Raw genomic sequence first — 9,889 nt, 5'->3', positions numbered from 1 at the left:
AATTGTCTCCATGAATCTTTGGTTTTCTTCATTCTTCTTTGCTTTGGACAAGGAGAAACCCACCGTTGCATCTAGATGGCTGCTGGCAAGCTTTTAAGATCCCAGTCACTACTCACCAAAGTAGGATGTGGAACAATGTTTTTGTGTAGTATGTTATGCCATTTGAGCTTGGTGTCCCCTGAGACTATAATCCCAAGCCCACAGGTCCAACTATGTGTTCCCTCTGGGTAGCTGGCTGTGGCCAAGAAGTGACTACAACCTTGTCCCTTGTCAGCCTTACTATATACCTGGGAATTCTTACAGAACATACAAATACACTTGTAGAAACATTGTTTGCCAACCCTATACATGGTCTTGGGCACACTCCCTCCTACATAGACGTAGCTTATAATTCAGCCTGTCCACCCATCTATCCACCCATAGATCCACGTTTGCCTTCACTGACAACACAGTACTGTATGTACAAAAGGGTTCATCTTTGTTGTCTCTACCTCCCACGTACCTCTCTATGTCTTCCTCTTCCTCGATGTCACCATGTTGATCACTCACAGTTGGTACATTGCCCTTCTCTTCACTCAAATCAATACTTGTTTCTACCTTTCTAACAGTGTTCCCTCCCCTCCCCACCCACCCGTGGTAACCAACAAAGACAATTTCCTTCCATATAGAAACTTTTCCCTGACTTTTTACAATAATGGACTAATGTAATATTTGTCCATCTTTAGGGTTGCATAGCATTCCATTGTGTACCATAGTTTGGTTATCTGTTCTCCAATTGATGGACACCTTGGTTGTTTCCCTCTTTGGCTATTCTAAATAGTGCTGTGATGAACATGGGTGTGCATATATCTGTTCTTGTCCTGGCTCTCACTTCTTTAGGATGTATACCTAGTAATAGAATGGCTGGGTCTAATGGTATTTCTAATTCCAACTTTTTAAAGAATTGCCATACTGCTTTCCACAGTGGTTGTACCATTTTAGGGTCCCACCAGCAATGTATGAGAGTCCCAATCCCTCTGCATCCTTGCCAGCATTTGTTATTTTCTGTCTTTTTGAACTTTGCTACTAGTGCTGGGCCAAGATGGTATCTCATTGTTGTTTTGATTTGCATCTTTCTGTTGGCTAATGATTGTGAGCATTTCTTCATATGTTTGTTGACCGCTTGAATATCTTCCTTGGTGAAGTGTCTATTCATGTCTTCTGCCCATTTTTTAATTGGATTATTTGTCTTTTTGTTGTTGAGGTGTTGGAGTTTTTTATAAAATATTCAGTAATGTGATATCTGACAAGGGACTTATCTCTAGAATTTATAGAAAGCTCTAACACCTCAACAACAAAAAGAAAAATAATCCTGCTTTTATCTCTAAGAGACTAGAGAAATATACAAAAGTTAAAACATACGTACACACAAAAAAAAACATTTGAAATGACAAAGCACACATGCATAATCCAGACTTCAGATTAGGAGACACCCCCAAGGACTGTTTTTCATAACTCCTTACACTCAAGGCTTGTACTCCAGACCCCCGACCATCCACAATGACCCATTGGTCTCAGTCCTTCATGTTGAATCCTAATTTGAAATTATGGTTTAGGTTCCAGTTTTGGACCATTCAAAGTTGAAACCCCCCTTCTAATTCCTTGTCCCCTTCAATCCACCCTCCCCACAATAAGCCTAAATGTACTTATTTTGGGGTTCCAAAATAAGAGGTGGCCCCTTCTTTCCAAAACGGAGCACCAAGGTAGTCTGTAGTCCATGCACCAGAATGTATAGTTTTATAGACTTGAACCTATATTGCAATTTGTTTACAATTAAAAAGTAAGATTTTTCTGGAAACTTTAAGAAAAATGTAATAAAGAGAAAGGAAAATTAATTTTTTGCTTGTATGAAACAATGTGTGATAGAGGAGGGGCTATTTTAAAAAATCATTCCAGATGAACGCTACAATGGAATAAATTAATGAACCAAAGCTGCTATGCAAAGTGAGCATGGCTGTAAAATGGGTGGCCATTTCCTATCCTTCTTTTTTTAAAAAAGTACTTTTCTTATTTCAAAAACAGTAACAAAAATTTGTAAAAGCAAAAGCACAGGAGAAAATTTAAATCACTTATAATCATGCCATTTAGAGTACCAAACCCACTGCTAAAGAGTCCATTCTGACTCTTAATGATGTGCTAGTAATTCATATGTTGGTATTTAGCCTCTTAGTCTTCTATGTTTACATAACGTTTGCATAAAAATGATATCATTCTGTATTTATTGGTTAGTAACAAATTTACTAATAAACAATATACAGGCAACACTTTTACATCATTAAATATACTTCTAGAACGCAAGCCATTTTTAAGCACAGCAAAATATTCCAGTGTATGAGTGTGCCATAAATGATTCATCTAATCTTTTATTAGTGGGAATTTAGGTTATTCTTTCCCAGCATTCTTTTTTTCTCTGAATCATTCCCCTTCCTTTTTCTTCTCTTCTTTTCCCTCCCCTCTTTCTTCTCCTCCTCCCCTCTTCTTCACTTTCCCTCCCTCTCCCTCTCTGGCTCTCTTTCTCCCTTCTTCCTCTCTCCCTTCCTTCCTCTAAGAAAAGACATGTATGTAAACTGCACGCATCACTGAAAAGGCACACTTAGAGCTCTTGCTTAATGCTAGAACGCTTTAGGAGAAAAGCAGAACATTTGGTTTAGAAAGCATAGCAAATTCCCCTTGACCCAATAATTATACTTCTAGAAATTTATCTCAGGGAAATAACTGGATAATGCAAAAAGATTTAGCTACAAGCATGTTACATTTGCTTTTCTCCTAAAATTTTCTAGCATTAAGCAAGAGCTCTAAGTGTGCCTTTTCAGTGATGTGTGTAATTTACATACATGTCTCATCTTATGCAATTCATTTAAAATTCCTAATTTTATTCTCTGACACATATGAGGTTATCATGAATCAGGGTGGACTCTATGACAACTGCCTTGGGGTTTATTATTATTATTATTATTTCTTTCATTCTATCAAGTAGCAGATGTCAAGCACATGTGTATTTAATTATTTTAAAAAAAAATAGTAATTGCAATTCTCTTATGCTGACAGCTTCAGTTATTTCCATTCATAAAATTATATTACAAAATTAAATCAATTCATGAAAGCAACTTCATCTAGTAAAAACCAAGAGGGAGTTCATTTCTGTCCAAAATGCTTGGAAGAATTATATTATTCTTATATCTAAAGTCTGCAAACGACAGGTACACAAAACCTGGATCACTCTCATAAGCATTATGTTGAGCAGAAAAAAAAAAAAAAGACACAAAGGAGTACTTATTTACGAATTCATTTCTATGAGGTTCAAGAATAAGCAGAACTAATGGAAAGTGATAGAGATTAGAACAGTGGTTTCCTCTTGGGGTCAAAGGAGATGATATTGACTGAGAAGCAGCCCAAGGGAGCTTCTGGGTCTCTGGAAATAGTCTATCTGTTGATCCAGATGGCAGTTACACAGAGGATACATGAGGGAAAAAATCTGAATTGTACACGCATACACACACACAAAAAGTAAATGAACAATATACTTAAAATTTGTATATTTTCACTTTATATTATTTACTATATGTATGATATACCTCAATTTTTATATGCCCAAAATAATCTAAGTACTAAGTCAATGATTTACAAACTTGTTTTTAATTTTTTTTTCAAAAGTTTACGTCCTGCAAAAGGAACCAAAACCAAGAAAATGGTATCTACAAGGATTTATATCAGAGTCTGCTTTGAATAGACTCTACTTGCAAGGAGATTTCTCAGAAAAACCTCAATCAGAACTGTTGATTTGTTGACAGTTTTCCAGGGTATGTATCAGGAGGGAGGAAAGATATTTGCAAAAATTTACAAAGGGGAATTTTGAGATATCAAGAGAAAACTCACTTAAGTACCAAGGCAGGGTAATGTTTTTCAAATATTAAGATTTTCTTATTGTTTTCCTAGTTTCCGGCCAGTTGGCTGCCTCAAGAGAAGGTTCTGATGGAGCAGAAAACAGGAATAGAGAATGGGACTGTCTGGATTTTGTATTCCAGAGTGGGGAGAAGATTAAGTGTGTAGACACAATATCTTGGGCAAAAACTTAGCAGGAGAAGTCTACCTGTGCCTCTCAGATGCCTTGGGATGGCAATAAAAAGAGAGGAGACCTGCTTTCTGATACCTAGCTAAGCCACTTAAGAAATAGCCACATGCCATAGAAAGAATAACTGTAGTAGAAGGGATCAAAGACAAATATTCTTATTCCCCAAGTGTGGTATGGCATCAACAGAGAGAGCGTCAGGCTCCCAGGGGAGCATGTGGATGGCTGAGAGTAACCTCAACAGCAAACTGCAAAGGCCAAGATCCACATGGGTCTGTTACCCAAAACAAGGCAAAAAAAAGAGATTATATTGATAACTAAATCTCATGGAATTTGTCCCAGTTTTTTCAAACATTTCAAAAAAAAAAAAAATCGTGAATCAGAAAAATATATCCCTTTTGAGATCAGACATCCAATTTTTGGTTCAGATATCATGGTCATGCAAAAAAGTCCACCAGAAGGAAAACATACTCAATGGTTCTAGGGGATTGAAGAGGGACAAGAACTAACATAGGATTAGAGTTAGAACCTGGAACCAATGATGTTGGCCAACTGTTCAGTACAGATCTAAAAGAGAAGAAACAAAAAGTATTTAGCATGTGGTCTAGAATATAAGGGAATGAAAGGAACTCAGACTAACAATGTTGTTGTTGTTGTGTGCTGTCAAGTCGGACCCGACTCATAGTGACCCCTCCTTGGGTTTCCGAGGCAGTATCACTATGGAAGTAGATTGCCCCATCTTCCTTCTGAGGAGTGGCTGGTGGGTTTGAACCACCAGCCTTCTGGTTAGCAGTCAAGTGCCTTAGGCACTATGCTACCAGAGCTCCCCAGACTAACAATGGCTGGTCAAAATTTACTCATAAAAATGAGTACCCAAGAAGGAAGTAATGGAGGAGAAGTAAATAACAAGGAAAGAGAGATTCTGTGAAAAGGATTCCAAGGAGCATGTCTTACTGTTTCTCTTAAATCCATTCTACCAGAATTAGTTTAACCATGAGTGGGTCTCCACTGCTATAAAATGTACTCTGCTAACAAAACCACTCTTAGAATAAGAGAGCTCTATCCATCCTTTTTAGAGCCATGAAATGTTCCTGTCTTTCACCTGAAATTTTAGATGACCATGATTTCTGAATCAAAATTTGGAAAGTCTGATCTCACAAGAGAGATTATTTTTTCTGATTGTGAATTCATTTGTATATAAAATCTTATACATGAGGCTCAATTATGTAAGATTTTGTTCAATACTTAGTTAATGATTTATTGAAAAGGAAGAGCTCTGGTGGCGTAGTGCCTAAGGCATTTGACTGCTAACCAGAAGGCTGGCTGTTCAAACCCACCATCCACTCTGTGGAAGGAAGACTGGGCAATCTACTTCTGTAAAGATTTACCACCTTGAAAACTCAAAGTGGGTTGCTATAAGTCAGCAAAAGGGTATATGAGAGTTCCAAAATTGTGGTACTATTTCAAGTTGAGTTCCAAAACAATTACTAGAAAGTCAGCTGTAGCTCAGAGAGAAATTTAATAAGAGTATAGTAACCATCCACCAGCCACTCCTCAGAAGGAAGGTTGGGCAATCTACTTTTGTAGTGATACCACCTTGGAAACCCAAGGAGGTGTCACTATGAGTCAAGTCCGACTTGACAGCACATAACAACAACAACAACATAGTAACCTTGCAAGGTAGAGACACATGGGGCCAGAGGCAATGCAATGTGTGTCTCCCCAAGCCTTGCAGGCTAGGGGTTTTTATAATAGTTTTAAGGCCATGGGGTATATGATTTCAAAAACCTCATGTAAGCAGGTTACTCAAAAAATCCTGGCCCTTTTGCAAAAGTCAGGAAGCAGAACAAGGCTGTGATAAATTCCTAAGGATAGACCTCAGCTTCCTTCAGGTTAGGTGCATGTGAAGTCTCTTTCTAAGATGGAGTCTGTGTGTTTCAACATGGATGCCATGACTTCTTCTGCACAGGCGTATTCTTCCATTTTGCTCTTGGTTCAAGTCTTGGTCTCATCTTGGATGGGCCATCTTAGTTCATCAGAAAGTAAAGGAGGGCAGGAGTATTCAGGCTCCAAAACTGGTTAATACTGACTAGTAGTGGGCTAGAAGACATCTCAAAAATGTCCTGTTATCAGGAAATACCATCTAAGTAACAAATTTGCATTTGTGTTATTTCTTTTGCAGTGTCCCTTCCTTAATCTGAGGAACTTGGTTGCTCTGTCCTGTGAGCTGTTCCTGTCTTGGTTTTATCATCTTAGGAATGTGGTTGCAGGGGCAGGATTCTTATGTGATTATTGCTACTCCCAGAAATTCTAATCTGTCTATATTATCACAGTGCTTGACTGATGTCAGAGGGATTGGCCCAGGTCTGAGCTAGGACTCCATGTTAGATTTTGCTTATTTGTCTTGCAACCATCAAGCCCTCACACACACTTCTGTACATAACAAAAGATTTCTCTTGTAATTGCCAAACCTTTAGACTTAACTACATAACAAAGGAAATGTTCTTGTCTGTGGTTAAATTAAAGATATGGAAAGAATGCTCCTAATACCCTTATCAGAAATTCCTTCTGCAGGCCTCAGAAAATATTTTAAGATAATTACCTTATGACCACCCTGTCAAACCGCCTTAGTCATGTATTTAAACTAACCAATCCAAATAACTCACATTCGTGTTTCCAACCAATCACTATAAAGTCCCTGCTTTGAATTGTCCTGCCTCCAGCTTCCCTGATCTTTCAACTTCCAATCAGAATGTTGTAGCTTTAGTTCTTGATTTTACCTCATAAATATGTCTCTATTATTCCACCATTTTGGAGCATTAGATTTCACTTTGTAAGATTAGACATGTCCCTGGTTTGAACTGTTTTGAACTGTCAATAAGTCTGTTTGCTTTTATTTTAACAGAGTGCTTGTTCTTACTCGTTGACAAGGGAGTAGGTTAAAACATCCAGGACATATGGTTACCATACGGAAAAGTGGGATTTGTCTGGGAGTAAGTTGCATTCTTCTGGAAACTGTCCTGTGCTTCTGGCAGCATAGGAATTTGCCTCAGGAAAACTGATCATACTTGAGTGCGGGTTCCAACTCTGCATGATGTGCCAGGGAAGACCTAACTATCATCTGGTGATGATAATGAGAAAAGAAGGATTCCACAGGCTGGAGCAAAGCATTTACTGAGATTCAATTTCCTTCGGCTGCCTTCACTGAGTCCCTGATCTGTTGTCAGAAGTTCCCTACGTGCTCTTCTCCGTCCTAAGTACACTTGTGCTGTTCCATGACTGTCTGAGGTTTTTTTCCAGCAGACCTAACCACGAGACGGCCTATTCTGCATGCTTGCCAATTCTGTTAGTTACATCTTGTACCTTGTGCCTCAAATTAGTTCATCAGCTGATGAACATTCTGGCCAAAGCAAGATAGTGAATATTTCCATTTCTAAATAGCAGGAAATTATTACAGAAAATAAACCTTCTTACCATGCATTGATTACTCTCTACCATGTACCCATGCATTTAATTTTTAAAATAAAAAAAGTTAAGTAAGCTGATTTACTGGTTGAAGATGAATGCATGGCTTTTCTTAAATCATGAAAAAGTAATATAAATTTTTCATTTCAATGCTATGCAGGAAGACCTGACAACATCTAATAAAACGTGCTCTTTTATAGATGAGGAACTTGACTCACAAAGAGTTTAAGGTAAATGTTCTCACACTGAACAGGCATCAATCAGAATCACTTAGACTGTATATTAAGGAATAAAATTCCTGGATGCCAGCATCAAATTCTGCTTCAGTAGGTCCGGGGACCAGGAACCTGCACTAAGGAGGGTAAAATCTGCCTGTTTAAACATCACCCCAGGTGATTCTGATATAGGTGGTATGCAGAATGCACTATGAAAATACAATGGCACAACACACAGGCTCTCAGGGGCAAGGGATGGCAGAGGCTCAGCTCAGACTTCTGGCACTGAGAGGAGGCATAAGGAAGGCCCCATCACCCTGAACCTGACTCTCCCTGCTCTTTGCTGCCAGCTTGCACCACCCCCACTCCTGCACCACCCCCACTCCTGCACTTGCTCTGAAAACCATCTAAGCTAAAGACTAAATTGGAATTAAAGGTAAAATTTGAACATCACATTACAAAATATACTTCAACGTGTACCATTAGGTTCTTTTTATTATCTTCATTTTATAAAAGGTGGAAATGAAGCTCAGAAGTTAACTCATCCAAAATCACACAGAAAAAAGTGCCAGAGCCAGACTCAAACCCAAGGCATACAATCTGACTTCTCCCCTGAGGGGTCCAAGAGTAATGGATCAGAGTTTCCTATTTGAAACTTTTCTACCATCAAGTACATCCAACTTCTCTCCTAGCCCATTAGTCAGTCAGTGACATTTATTTGGCACCCACTGTGTGCAGAAGGCCAAATGGAGGAACTAAAAGGAAAGTCCCCAATTGCTCTACAGGAGCTCCGAGTGTACTCAGGCCTCAGAGTAATTTTCATTTGCACCACTTAGCTTTACTTCTCAGAAGTACATCTGGCCTTTTGAACAGAGTTAACCATGGGTTATAACATAATAGTTTCAAAACTGCTTCCTGATTTATATTCAGTTTTTCCTAAAGCACAACATGGTTCAAGGTGGTATTTAACTTACGCTAAAAGCAAAACCAGGAATTCTCTTTGAAAACAATTTTCTCTTGCAATTTGAGCCCTACTGCAAAATTCAGTCTTTTGAACTGAATATTGAGTGGCCTCAAACTTGAGAAAAAAGACACTCAATACCTCTGAATTGTATTATAAACCTTGCTTTGCTTACATTTTGCAATACCTCTGAAGCACAAACACTCTCTTTACAGGCAACCCTGCTATTACCAGCCACCATCCCAGCACCACCTCCTTCCTTCCTAGTTGGGATAAAAAGACTGTTGGGAGGGAGTAGGGAAGCTGGGAAACTTTAATCATAATAGATAAGATAGTAACCAAAAAAAAAAAACTCACTGCTATCCAGTGGACTCATAGCAATCCCTCCTTGGGTCTCCAAGGCAGCATCTCTATGGAAGTAGATTGCCAAAGGTTATGGAAAATTATTAAATCTAAGATGTCAGGAGGGAATCTGCTATTAAGAGATGAAGTGAGAATCAGCCTAATGAAGCTAGAATCAGCCTAATGAAGCTGGGGGCAATTACTTGGGAAAAGTAAGCACATTTCACCACTTGCACTCCACCCACTGACCCTTAGGATGTGACCTTTTCCCTTCTGCCTCCATTGAGTCTCTGAGAACAGAAATTCCGACTAGTCTGAGCAAGAGTTTATGCAAAACCACATGGGATGAAATTCCAGCATAAAATATCCATTCATTTTGATTAACAAGCTCCCCTTGAAGTGCAAATATACCGGAAAAGTTAGGACACTGATATCTGTCATTCAAAATTCCATGTGCATGGAAGTTTTATCTCTTCCCTTTTTGTACTGAAAGCTGAAGATTTGTTTGAGAGAAATAAAGATTAAAATTAGATAAGGCACGGAAAACTTCCCACTCAAGCAGGAGAATTTTTGAAGCCACTTTTGTTGCTACTTTTGCTTACTAATAGCACCCAAAACTCCTGGAATTTTCTCAAGAGCTACCCAGAAAGAAATGTCTCAAATGATAATCAATTCATAATATCTGCCCAGAGCATGCCATTGAGAATCCTATTGGAAAGCATTATAAAGCCACAGCTGGGCTCTCTTTTCAAGAGTGTGGTAATCCATTAGTAAACTCTGTCATGATTAGAGGAGACT

The sequence above is a fragment of the Orycteropus afer genome, unplaced genomic scaffold, assembly GCF_000298275.1.
Source record: "Orycteropus afer afer isolate SDZICR_OR568_19922 unplaced genomic scaffold, OryAfe1.0 scaffold00143, whole genome shotgun sequence".
Lineage (NCBI taxonomy): Eukaryota > Metazoa > Chordata > Mammalia > Tubulidentata > Orycteropodidae > Orycteropus > Orycteropus afer.
This window is presented reverse-complemented; position numbering follows the sequence as displayed.